The sequence below is a fragment of the Nycticebus coucang genome, chromosome 6 (assembly GCF_027406575.1).
Source record: "Nycticebus coucang isolate mNycCou1 chromosome 6, mNycCou1.pri, whole genome shotgun sequence".
Taxonomy (NCBI): Eukaryota; Metazoa; Chordata; class Mammalia; order Primates; family Lorisidae; genus Nycticebus; species Nycticebus coucang.
In genome coordinates, this window is record NC_069785.1 from 2,193,014 (window position 1) to 2,207,122 (window position 14,109).

A 14,109-nucleotide genomic window follows, 5' to 3' on the forward strand; every position below is an offset into this window, starting at 1 on the left:
AACCCCACAGGACACAGCATCCCTGCAGCTCATCCTGGGCACAGCAGTAGAGTTTCCTCAGAGAACAGAGGTGTTCAGTTCCATGATGCAATGGAGAGAACAACAAGAAAACACTTGGACAATAAACATGTGACAACAGAAACAAAATTCAAGAGAAGGATGAAAGAACAAAGTCAAAGTAATCTCCCAGAGAGAAGGCAAATGGGAAAGAGTCAGACAGGAAGAAGGGAAGAAAAAACGTTACAGGATTAGAGTAGGAAGTCAAATGTCTGAGGGACAGGCATGCCGGGGAAAGGGGGCATGAAAACTCAAGTGAGGGGAGAATGCAGAGACGAGACCCCAGGCCAGGCCAGCACGCGAGATCACCAGCACCTCACACAACAGGGAGGGGAACCAACATCTTCAAGAAATTGCAAACAACACCAGGGACAAACAAAAGACAGCAAAACATTCTGGAGGATGAGGGGAGAGGAGGGAGGTGTTCTATGCAAAGGGTCAGAAGCATACTGGCCTTTAGCTTCTCTGCAGTAATCGCAGACTGCAGGGGTCCTCAAACTTTTTAAACAAGGGGCCAGTTCACTGTCCCTCAGACCATTGGAGGGCTGGACTTTAGTTAAAAAAAAAAAAAAAAAAAACTGTGAACAAATTCCTATGCACACTGCACATATCTTATTTTGAAGTTAAAAAAAAAAATGGGAACAAATACAATCACGCCACCTCATGTGGCCCGTGGGCCATAGTTTGAGTACCCCTGGCATAGAGCATCCCTATCCAGATTCTATACCCAGCTAAACCAGCAACTGGGCTTAAAAGTAAAGACAAAAGTTTTGGCCTTTGTCTTTTCTTTTTCTTGAAGTTCTTGAAAGATGGGCTCCCCCTCAAAAGGAACTAAATCAAGGAAAAACAGGACAGGGACTGAAGGAAACCAAATCTAACCCACAAAGGAGATAAAAGGCATCTCAGGCTGCTGGTGGCTAGAGGTTCGAGGGTGTCAGCCGAGCTGTAGTTCTGAAGGGTCAGAATCGGAGCACTTGATTTAAATTTCCATCGAAGAGTGTGAAAATTATGTGCAATACATAAAAGAACAATGCACATTTTATTTTATTATTTTTAATAAAAGAAGGGATTTATTAGAAGAACACACAGTTTCTTGCAGGACCCCAACAGCCGTGATGGATCAGTAACCAGAGCCTTGCCTTTCTGAAAGACAGAGCATGTTGTAATCACAAACTTCTAATTCTGGCCTCTGCATGATCACAAAGAGAATAGCCCAGAGAGGACAGACCTCTGTGTACTGCACGGAGAACTGGAATGTGGATTCGTTTCTCCTTGATTTTTCATCTGCATAGTCCTCATGCTGGCCTCAAACTTGTCAAGCACATGTTGACCGACATTCAGGAGCTCGTTCAGGCCTCTCTGAAATGACTTGCTAGTTGGACGAGCACCTCAAGTCTCAATGTGTAAATTAACTTTGCTCCCTGAAGGATGGGTTGTAGTGTAACCACAAAATTCCACCTCTGGGAATGTGGGACTGTGTAACGCAGAGAATCCCTAGGGTCTGGTTCTGGTCATGCAACACAAACACAGAGTCTGTCTGTTCCAGCTGCATCTGCCATTTCCAGGTCTGTCTTCCTCTCACCTTCAGCCACGGAGGTCTTCCATCCAGATACTTTCTCTCCAGCTCCTGATCCTCTTCCATCATGGGGGCGGTTTGGGGATCCTCGGGAGGTGCTGGCGGATCCGAGGCTCTGCCCCATATTACGAAACATGAAGGTGAAGCAGAAAGGAACTATGCATGATTTAAAATGAGACAATTTTTTTAAATGTCTAAGGCCATACCAGCAAAGAAGCGTGATCAGGGTGCCGCGAGGCCTCCACTGAGGCTCACAGCACTCATGTTAACGGAATGTCCATTTCATCAAAAGCTCAACTAAACTATGGGAAGCATAGGAGGGCAGTAGGGAGGGAAAATGGTGGAGATATAGAACACCCTCAGCTTCCACAGTAGACCCCTAGGGAGAACATAAAACTGGAAAGCAAAACTTGCAGGAAAAGCAGGCTGTCGGGAAGAGAGGGATCACCAGGAGAATCAGCTGAAGGACGTGGGTGGGAGTATGCAAGGCAGCGGCTTTGTTTTCTTAACAAGGCTTATCATTGTTTAATTTTTTTGTTTAACCTTTAAAATTATATATGTGTTAAGTTTCATTTTTAATGTAGTTGTTTGTTTAATTTGTTGATAAAAGTAAAAAATCTAGGGCGGCGCCTGTGGCTCAAGGAGTAGGGCGCCGGTCCCATATGCCAGAGGTGGCGGGTTCAAACCTAGCCCCGGCCAAAAACCACAAAAACAAAACAAAACAAAACAAAACAAAAAAAAAAAGTAAAAAATCTACTTCTGAATATCTCCTAGAAGAAATCCAGGGGGACGTCACAAAGAAAGCAGGTGAACACGGCACACCCCAGGTGTGGCCTGAGACCAAAGTGCTTCTCGGAGGAAAATTAAACCTTTATGTGAATACGTTATCAAACACAAAAGAGTAAAAACTAAAGTGACCACACTTTGCCAAGCGTACAACCTGGTGCTGCTTTGGCCACGAGTGTTGCTGTGGCCCTTCGAATAATGTGTCTTCCCAGGACATTATTCAGTCAGGAGGGGCATTTGGGCGAGAATTGGCCTGGAACTAAAGGAAGGCTGGAGGGGGAAGAGGCGAGGGACAGAGGCCTGGAGAGTCCCCTCAGAAGGGACTGAGCTAGCTCACCACTCAAACACCACCGAGGAGCCACCTGCAGAGCCAGCCTCCCCCGCATGGTACTTCGGCTGACCCCACGCTTTCAGGGAGGTTGCATGTGTACATGGTATCCCACATATTCTCCAACTTGGCTACGGCAGGGAGAGCACATCCTACCTCTGATCCAGGTGGTCCGTCTGAGCCTCCAGGAGAGTCCAACATGAGGTGCAAGGAGCTGAGCAGAGTCCTGACCCCAAATGAAGGCAGGACAGAGGGCAAAACAGAGGCCGCCAGGGTGCTCCTGCAGCAATACTGGCCTGCCTCAGGGAAGCCAGAATGTCTTGGAGAAAGGAACATGGTATAAGAACATCAGCAGTGCCCTGGAGAAGTGTGAGCCAGTGTTCCGCGGTCATGAGAAGAAGGGTGAGGACTTTCACTTTGGACCAAGCTAGAATAACAAGGGGTTGGATTTACACTCCCAGCAGACATAACTTAAAAAGTGGGCAGAGTTCATGAAACAACAGTTTACAGACTGGCTCTCAGGCAGGACAAGGGAGTGGTCCCTGGGAGAGGGAAACAAATGAGGTAAGCCCTAGGACCGCCCAGCTCATGGCCTAGAGCAGCGGTTCTCAACCCACAGGAACTATATTAAAGGGTTGCAGCATTAGGAAGGCTGAGAACCACTGGCCTGGAGTGTGTTTATAGGTCTGGGCTGCAAAGAGGGAACCCAGGAGAAGTTCACTGTGCTCCCTGGGAGAGGACACATGGTGGAGAGTTCGGGGAAGCCCAGGTGTCTAGAGACTGCAGAGCAGAACACTGGACATGAGAAAACCCACAAACACAGCACTGGAGATGGGCACATGGCCCCCCTTGAGTCTTCAGCTGGCTGTGTATCAACACGTGACAATGAATGAACCCCCAAGGCTTGGGACAGAAGGAACTGATGGAAAGCTGCCCATAGATCAGACCACGCTGGGAACGAAAGAACAGACGTTTGCACACTCTAGTTCACAGCAGCATTACTCACAGTAGCCAAAGGGTGGAAGCACCCCAGTGTCCACTGATGGAAGAGTGGATAAAAAAATGTTGTGTATGTTTATAATGCAATAATTCAGCCATTGGAAGGAAGGGAATTCTGACATGTGCTACAACACGGATGACCTTTAAAGTCATTACACTAAGTGAAATAAGCTGATCACAGAAACACAAACAGCAAATATGAGGCACCTGGAGTGGACACCTTCACAGAAACAGAAACAGTGAATATGAGGCACCTGAAGTGGACACCTTTATAAAAACAGAAGGTGAAATGGCGGCTCCTGAGGGCTGTGGGGAGGGGAAATGGGGATGTATTTTTTATAGGTAGGAAGCTCCAGTTTGGGAAGATGAAAAAGTCCTGCAGGTGGACGGTGGTGATGTCCACACAGCACCGTGAATGTGGTCAGTGCCGCCGGGCCGTGAACTTCGGAATGGCAAAATGGTAAGTGTTATGTTATTTCTTTCCCCATAATTTTTTTAAATTAAAAAAAAACATGCTGAGAAAGGTTTGTGCTCCCACCAACAAGAATGAAGAAAAATATATACGTTACTGTTCATAAGGCTGAGGTAGAGCACGCAAGAGGGTGAACCCATTTTGGGGGAAAAATTTGTGCCACCTAACAAAACTAAAAGTAATCCTCAAAAGACTTGAACTGTTTACCAGTAATTTAACATATCACAAAACAAAGCTCACCAATATGTATAGAAAACAAAATTATCCAACAGATAAATATGTGAGGAGAGGAAAAATCAATCAATAGAACCCAGAAATGAAACATATGATAAAATTAATAGACAAACACATTAAATCTATCTTTAAAACTATATTTTAATATGTTGAAGACCATATGGAAACTATAAAACAGACACAATCAAACTTTCATAGATAGAAAATATGTCCAGGATGAAAAATTATGCTGAATGGAATGAATAGCAAATGAGACACTTCAGAGCAATTGTTCAGATAGAAATAGGAACTATTCAAAATGAAAGTGAAAACAAAAGGCTATTTTAAAAAATTAACAGAGCTTCAGTTATCTTCAGGACAATTTCAAGTAGTGGAGAGGAAGATAATAAATACAGAGGAACAAAGGTAAGTATTATGGCAGAATTCTTTTTGTTTGTTTTTTGTTTGTTTGGGGGGGGTTGTTGTTTATCTCGTTTTTGAGACAGGGTCTCACTCTGTCACTCAGGCTGGACTCCAGTGGCACGATCATAGTTCACTGCAGCCTCAAACACCTAGGCTCCTGTGATCTTCTATAGCACACTTCTTATCAGAAATAATGCAAACCAGAAAACAATGGAAAAATTATTTTAATCAAATAAAAGGAAACACTTTCAACCTAGAATTCTATAGCCAATGAAAATATTCAAAAGCACATGCTAACTAAAGACTTTTTCAGATATTAAAAAGCTGGACAAATTCATCACCAGCAGATCTGCACTTCAAGAAGTGTTAGAGAATTCTTCTAGGCAGAAAGAAAAAAATTATGCCAGTGGAAATCTGTATCTACATAAAGGAATCAAGAACACCAGAAATACATTGGTAAACATGAGGTTGTTTCTCCTATTTGTATGTGTCTTTAAAAGAAAATTGACTAAAGCAAAAAAACCAACTGTACTGTGGAGTTTATGACATTGGCATAATAATAACAGAAAGCCTGGAAGAAAGCAAATGGAAGTATAATCTTGTCTATATAAGCTTGCAAGGTTCTTAAACTATATTATATTATACATAAGTTCTTATACTATATATAAATTGGTATGACAGTACTTGAAAATAGAATGTGATAAATTAAAGATATTCACTACGGGCGGTGCCTGTAGCTCAAGGAGTAGGGCACCAGTCCCATATGCCAGAGGTGGCTGGTTCAAACCTAGCCTGGGCCAAAAAAACAAAAAAACAAACAAACAAAAAAGATATTCACTACATATCCTAAAGCTACCAATGACATATCACACCAGAAAGTTTTAGCTAATCAAACAACAAAGGAAATGAAATAGAATCATAAAATATTCCATCAATCTGAAAGTTTTTAAAAAAAGAATGAAAGAGAGAGCAAAGAACAGATGAGATGAGACAAAAAGACAACAAAGAGGAAGATGAAAGCCAGACGCAATGGCTCAGGCCTGTAATCCCAGCACTCTGGGAGGCAGGAGGATCCCTGGAACTTAGAGTTCAAGACCAGCCTGAGCAAGAGGGAGACCCCTACCTCCACCAAAAATGGAAAAAAAATAGCTTGGTGTGTTGGCATGTGCGAGTAGTTCCACCTACTTGGGAGGCTGAGGCAGGAGGATCACTTGAGCCCAGGAATTGGAGGTTACAGTGAGCTATGATGATGCCACTTTACTGTAGCCTGGACAACAGAGTGAGACTCCATCTCATAAAAATTTAAAAAAGGAAGAAGATGATAGATCAAATTCAAATATGTCAATAATCACAATAAAGGTAAATGGTCTAAACATTCCAATTAAAAGACAGAGACTAACTGAATGAAAAACTGTGTGCTATAATTACACACAAAAAGCACCCACTATAAATGTAAAGAAAGAAATAAGTTCAAAGTAAAAGGATAGAAAAGGAAATGCCATACTAAAAACATACAAAAAATGAGATGGAATGCCTATATTAATAACAAAAAGGTAAGATTTAGAATAAAGAATATAATCAAGAATAAAGAAGACAATTTCATAATGGCAAAAGGCTTGTTTCAAAAGGAGGAAAGAGTAATCCCAAGTGTTTATTCAACAAATAACAGAGTTTCAAAATACCTGAATCAAAAATGGATAAAACTGAAAGGAAAAATAGGCAAATCCAAAATTATAGTTGAAGACTTTGACACTCCTTTTTCAATCATTGATAGAAAAAATAAACAGAAAATCATAAGAATATCTCTGGCTTAAACAACACCATCAAACAACTTAACCTAATTGATATTTATAGAATAACCCAACACCCAGAGCAGAATACACATTATTTTCAGCATGCACATAACATTTACCAAGATAAAATCTATGGGCAAGACAACCAGTCCAATAAATTTAAAAGGACCCAAGGGATACAGAATAGGAAGCCTGGGGTAGTGGCTCATATATGTATTCCCAGCACTTCGGGAGGCCAAGGCAGGAGGATCACTTGAGATCAGGAGTTCAAGACCAGCCTGGGGAAAATGGTGAGTCTCTATCTCTACAAAATAAAAATAAAAATTAGCTGGGCATGGTTTTATACACCTTTAGTCCCAGCTACTAGGAGGCTAAGGCAGGAGAATTGCTCAAGCCCAGGGCTTCAAGGCTGCAGTGAGCTATAATCAGACCATTGTACTCCAGCCTGGGCAACAGAGCAAGACTCTGTCTATAAAAAAAATGAAAATAAACAACTAAACACACACATACATACATGCAAACACATGTACATAGAATATGATTTCTGGCCATGATGGGATTAAGTTAAAAATAAATATCAAAAAGATATTAAGAAAAGTCCCTGATATTTTTAAACTAAAATATATATTTCTAGATAACCCAAATGTCAAACTAAGATTCAAAAGGAAAATTAGAAGGTATTTCAAATGGAATGAAAGTGAAGCACAATATATCTAAATTTCATTAAACCAAAGCGGTGCTTACAGGGAAATTTATAGCACTAAAATTCCTATATTAGAAAGAGAAAAGCTCATATATCAGTACCACCTTAAAAAATTAAAAAGAGGGGGCGGCACCTGTGGCTCAGTCGGTAAGGCGCCGGCCCCATATACCAAGGGTGGCGGGTTCAAACCCGGCCCCGGCTGAACTGCAACCAAAAAATAGCTGGGCGTTGTAGCGGGCGCCTGCAGTTCCAGCTACTTGGGAGGCTGAGACAAGAGAATCGCTTAAGCCCAGGAGTTGGAGGTTGCTGTGAGCTGTGTGAGGCCACGGCACTCTACCGAGGGCCATAAAATGAAACTCTGTCTCTACAAAAAAAAAAAATTAAAAAGAGGGCTCAGGGCCTTAGCTCAGTGTTAGGTTGCTGGCCACAAACACTGGGGCTGGCAGGTTCAAACCTGACCCAGGCCTACTAAACAACAATGACAACTACAACAACAACAACAACAAAAAATAGCCAGGCCTGTGGTACTGTAATCCCACCTACTTGGGAGGCTGAGGCAAGAGAATTGCTTAAACCCAAGAGTTTTAGGTTGCTGTGAGCTGTGATGCCATAGCACTCTACCAAGGGCAACATAGTGAGACTCTATCTCAAAAAAAAAGAAAAAATTTAAACAGAGAAGTTGAGGAGATGTTGGTCAAAAGATTCAAAATTTCAGTTAGGAGGAAGAAGTTCAAGCAATCTACTGTACAACATGGTGAGTATAGTTAATAACAAAGCATTGTATTGTTAGAAATTGCTAAGAAAGTAAATTTTAAGTGTTCTCACCACAAATAAAGTATGTAAAATAATACATATGTTAATTAGCTTGAATTAGCCATTCTATAACATATAAATATTTTAAAACATGTTGTATATGATAAACACACACATTTTTTCCAGTCATTTAAATAAATAATTAAAAAAGGTGGTGACTTTACATCTTTTGCATTAACTTGGATAGAGTTGAAACACATTCTTCTTAGTAAAGTGTCACAAGAATGGAAAAGCAATTATCCTATGTACTCAATACTAATATGAAGCCAGTAGATCTAAGGCATGCCCACATAGTAGAGAAACTCATTTCAATTCAAGTTGGGGAGGGGGGAATAAGGAAGGGGGATAAGGAATGGAGATGGGGTGCTCCCACTGAATGGGCGTGGTGTAGCAATGGGCGCACTTTTTGAGTGTGGGTCATAACCACAAGAAGGACTCTACCTAACAAATTCAAATATTTTGACCTGGTTGTTTGTATCCTCACATTAACCTGAAATTAAAATACATATAAAATACATACATATATATTTATAAATATATTATTATTAAATAATTATTAATATATAATAATATTAAAATAATATATAAATATATATACATATATAGAAATAAAACTCAAAGTAAGGAGAAGCAAGGGAATACTAAAGATCAAAGTGGAAATCATTGAAATAAAACAAAAATAATAGATAAAAATCAAAAGAAACAAAAACTAGTTCTTCAAGAACTAGTCATTTTATCAATAAAAATGATAAATGTCTGGCTAGACTGGTCAGGAAAAAAGAAGAGAAAAAGGACAAATCTTCAATATTAAGAAGGATAAGTGAGACATCATCACAGATTTTACAGATACTATTAAATAAATAATGGAATATTATGTGTAACTCTATACCAATAAATTTGGTACCTTAGATCAAATAAATCCCTTGAAAAACACAAACTACTAAAATTCACTCAAGAAGAAATAGATAGCCTGAATAGTCCTGTACATAGCAAATACTGTATATTGAATTTGCAGTTAAAGTCCTTCCAAAAAAAAAACTCCAGGGATGGAGGAGTTGGGGAAGGGAGGGAGAGGTTACAATGGGCTAGAAGAAGAAGCCCTTTGGGGAGTCATGGGGAGTCTGTTCATTACCTCATTTTTGATAATAGTTTCATGGGGGTATACATATATGTTAGAGACATCTAATTGCACACTGTAAACTGTCCACTTTACTGTAAGTCAATTACAATTCAATAAACCTGAAAAAAATGTAGAAAGAATGGCCTCCCTCCCCAAGGACAGGGGAGCTCAAAGCAAGCTTGTGTGTACCCTCACAACTCACTCAGTGTCACAAGCAGATTCTCCGAAAGCCAGGCCTAGCTGGCCTCAGAGCCCTTCCACCATGTCCAGGTCTGCTTTCCTGCAAGAGGGTACACATCACCTTCCACCCTTTTCTCTACGGCAACTCTTAACTGCAAATGCTTTGCCATGGTCTGAATGTTTATTCCCTCTAAAGTTCAAGTTGAAACCTAATACCCAATGGGACAGAATTAAGAGATGGGGCCTTTAGAAGGTGATGAGGTCATGTGGGGTCCAGCTTCAGGAGTGGGATTAGTGCTTCTCAAAGGGCACGAGGGGGCAAGGCTGCCCCTTCCATCTGTGTGCCTCCCTCCCTCTGCCATGTGAGGACACAGCAAGAAAGCACTGTCTTGGAAGTGGAGAACAAGTCCTCACCAAACATGGAACCTGCCTGCACCTTGAGCTTGGACTTGGACCCTCCAGAACTGTGAGAAATGAACTTCTATTCTTTATAAATTACCCAGTCTCAGATATTTTGTTAGAACAGCACAAATAGACTCAGATACACATCTAGAATTAGATTCCCTGGCTCGGTGCTCATAGCACAGTGGTTATGATGCCAGCCACATGCACTGAGGCTGGCAGGTTCAAACCCAGCCTGGGCCTGCTAAAACAATGACAACTGCAACAAAAAAATAGCTGAGCATTGTGAAGAACACTTGTAGTTCCAGCTATTTGGGAGGCTGAGGCAAGAGAATCGCTTAAGCCCAAGAGTTTGAGATTGCTGTGAGCCAGGACAACGCAGCACTCTACCCAGGACGACATAGTAAGACTCTGTCTCAAAAAAAAAAAAAAATAGAATTAGACTCCCCATGAGCCTTTCGAACATCCTTGCCCAGACCTGGCCTCTCTTGGATCCCTGGGCAGTGGGGGCTGGACCAGGAGGCTCCTGCTGTGCTATGGGAGGAGCACATCTTTCAGACCTTTTCTCTCCCTCAGGTCAACCCCTTAAGAAAACGCCCCCAACCTGGGGCATTTGTCACCTGAGAACTTGGTCAGGCCCATCCTACTTTATGGAGCCTGGGCCTCTGTGTTCTTCATCAGCCCTCCCTGTGATGAGTCAGAACCACGAACTCAGCATACTGGTTTAGCTACTTTTATAAACACCAAAATAACAGTGGCTTTTAAAAGACAGAAGGTCCATTACTCTTATTAAGTGGCCAAGTGGCTGGGTGTCATGGTCCATAAGCTGATCCAGGATAGGGTAACCAACTGTCCCAGGCTGGGAGGTTTCCCAGAATATGATGCCCTCTGCACTAAAACCAAATCTCAGGCAGTCCAGGTTCAGTTGGTCAGCTCCCACAGGGATGCTTTGCCATGCCTGCTGTAGCCCTCCCTCTGCCCCATCAGAGTGGGCTCAGTACTGTGAAGTCCCGGTCCCACCAGATTGGGAGAGGACGTAGGGGGCACAAGACATCCTCTAAGAGCAGCCCAGAAGTCTGTTCACACCCAGGGCAGAACTAAGCGATGTGCCTACACCAGCAGCCCAGTGCGAGGCTGGCAAGCAGACTCAGGCAAAGGGGCTGTATGTTCAGCTTCCCCTCAAAAGGGAATGGACACTGGGGACCTTCAGCATTCTCTGCCTAAGGGGAGGGGGCAAAGTAGGAGCCTCCTGTCCTCCTGGAAGCCCCAGGAACAGAGGGGACCTATTGCAAGGCCACAACCCATTGCTGCTGTTCATTGATCTTCCAAGGTCCTGGCAGAAACCACTACTCCCACCCACTCCCCGCCTCATGAGGTACTCCCAGTCCCTGTAATGGCTCCAGCTTTGCCCCAGATGTGCACCCAGGGAGTCTGCAGCCTCTTCTCAGGGGACCCCCAGCAAGCCCCACTTCCTCTTGCAAGAAGAAACAGGAGCTCAGAGACAATAAGGGACTATCCAGCTCACAGGTGGTAGAGCTGACTCTCAGTCTCCAAGCCGGGGGCAGAGGGGCTTGGAGATGGGGGACGGGTCGATCTTCTGTCTCTTCCACCACTCAGCCCCCCACCTTGCTCACTCCCATGGCCAAGGCCCCAAGGCCAGCCCATGGCTTCCAGCCAGGCAGGGTGGGAGCCAACCGAGGACCCAGTGTCCGGTGAGGCCAGAGCAGGCTATAGCAGACTGTAATTGGGGAGCTTGGGACAGGTGTGTGGCTGGGCAGCCCAGCTCTAGAAGGTCCCTACCATGAGAAAGCTAGTGGTAGGTGCCAAAGGCTTCCCTGAGGACCAGAGTGCCAGAGACAGGGTTGAGGCTGTGAGAGGGCTCTGGATGAGGACACTCCCCCACCCCCACCCCCAGCCATCATTTTCACTGCTCTGAGCTGGTATGCTTAGGAGTGACCACAGCAAGGTTTGGGGCAGGACGGCCAGCCCTGAGGACACACACTGCTTTGGAACAGGTTTATTTTCACCTAATGTGCAGAACCAGACCACGCAGAATGACTCAAAACTGCAGAGCAAGGATCTCTCCACCATCTCCCCTGCCCCGCCCCGCCCCACCCCAACGCCTCTCACTGAGCTGCTGAGGCCCTGCCCTGGGCACAGGGAGGACATACTGTGAAATGACACCCCCGTCATGGCTGTGGCAGTCAGTGGCAGCCAGGCAACACCGATGCCAAGACTCTTTGGCCCCACAGACAGACCCGGCCTGGCACTGCTGTGCCTGTCTGAGATCCCAAGCTCTCCAACCAGAGTCTGAGAGGTAGACACATGGCTTTTGCTGGGCAACGGGGGAAGGTGATGGCCAGAGGTGGACACGGCTCCAGCAAATGAGATCCCCACCACCTGGGTGGCAGGGGAGCTGCTGTCCTGTGGTAGACTTTCCTGCTACGGCATCCTCAGAGCAGCACGCCCACCATACACAGGTAGGGTTCAGAGAGGACAGGTGGCTGGTCCAAGGCCACCCAGCCAGGAGGTGCCCTAGCTCCCTCAACCCTAGGCCTCATCACTGGCCCAGGTAGGTGGGGACTGGAGCGGACCTACCGTCCAGAGGGTGCCATCACTGGCAGCTCAGGCAGGCTCCCCCAGGTCAGCCCCATCTCCAGGCAGCCCAGAGGCAGAAGCCAGCTGGCAGAAGAACCTGAGGCCCCAAGAGGAAAGCTCTGGACAGCAGCAGCTGGGCCCCTCTCTCCTCTATCTGGGGTGTGGTCTCCAAACTTCCTGCCAACACCCGTTTCTGTCCCTGGGAGTCCTTCATTCATTTAGCACTTACCACACAGGGCTCACCAGCCCCAGGGGATGGAGAGGCCTCCACAAGAGGCACAATCTCCAGCTCTCTCAGGAAGGTGTGGCTGGCCGGATCACCAGCCCAGAACCAGGAGAGCTCCAGGACATACACCAGGTACTGGTTTTAAGACGGGGAAGGGCCCTCTAGGCCAAGACGGTGTTGGTGGCGTCCAGGCCGGCAGTGGGCCAGGAACATGGGCGACCCAGCACGCCCCCGCCCCTGCAGTTCCCAGAGCAGGGCACAGGCACGCCCTGCCACCTCCCCACTGCCCTGGGTCTCACTGCACTGGCGCCCCGCGGCCAGTGCCGTCCCTCATAGCAGATAGGAACAGTCAGGGGCGCAGAGCCTTGGGCTCCGGCCCCACTGAGGTGCGCGAAGCCGGGTCCGTGGGCTGCTTTCAGTTGACCCAATGCATCCCTGCCTCTGACCCCGGACCATGCGTGGAATGTTTCGTTGTCGCCGCTGCCAGGCCCGCCGGATCTAGTGGTCCTAAACATTTCACAATTGCGCTACAGAACTGTTGAACTGTTAAGAACCACTGGACCCAGCGCGCGAGTTCCCGGCACCGTCGGTTCGCTGTGCTGTGGAAAGAAAAGCCCCGCGCCCTTGGAACGACAGCGTTGCCCCTACTCCCCATGGCGTGTGCCCCTGCGCCCTACTGCCCAGCTGCGGCCCTCCGCACCTCCACGCGGTCCCGGGCCCCTGAACGCCCCGGGTGCCCTGGCGCTCGCACGGAGAGCGCAGCCGCCGGGCCCAGCCCTTCCGCGCCGCGCTGCGTCCCCTCGTCCCGCGTGGCAGGCAGCTTCGCTCCGTGTGGCAGCGGCCAGCGCGGCGGCACCTTTTAAACGCACGGCTGCCCTCCCCCGGCGTCGGAATGCGCCCGCGCGGTTCTGGCCGGACCGGTTTTTCCCGGCAGGGCGGCTTCTGGGCCCGCGGGTCGCGCGGTGGATAGTCCACGGCCCCGGGACCTGCTCGGCGCGCCCGCGCGGGGGTGGCCCTGACTCACTCGCCGCCCGCCCTGCCTGGCACCCTCGCCTTCAGCCGAGGCGCACCTGGCCACGCCCGCGCCGTCTCTCCTGGGAGCCGGGGCGCCCCACCTCGCTGAGCGGGTTGGGGTCCGCACTTGGCGGAGTTGGGGCCCAGGGCGGCCCGGGCAGGTGAGGACTAGAGCCAGACGAGAGCCCGGGAGCAGGGGATGCTCCCAGCAGGGTCTAGGGGCCTGGGCCCCGCATGCCCATCCTGCCCCTTTCACTTCAAAGGGACTCCGTGGGAGGGGGCAGGGAGGAGGGAAGAAAGAGAAAGTGAAACTGGAGGGGGGGAGGGACACGCCCTCCGGTTTCTGGTTCTCAGCCCCTTGCCTCTCCAGTTAGCAAGGTAGCCAGGGTGGCCCACACTGGGAGTC

At 46.8% G+C, this 14,109-nt stretch overlaps 1 pseudogene; it reads right to left on the reverse strand.

The window, feature by feature from the left end:
- Positions 1 to 1,177: 1,177 nt before the first annotated feature.
- On the reverse strand, positions 1,178 to 13,481 carry LOC128587780 (DNA-directed RNA polymerases I and III subunit RPAC2-like; annotated as a pseudogene).
- Positions 13,482 to 14,109: the final 628 nt, after the last annotated feature.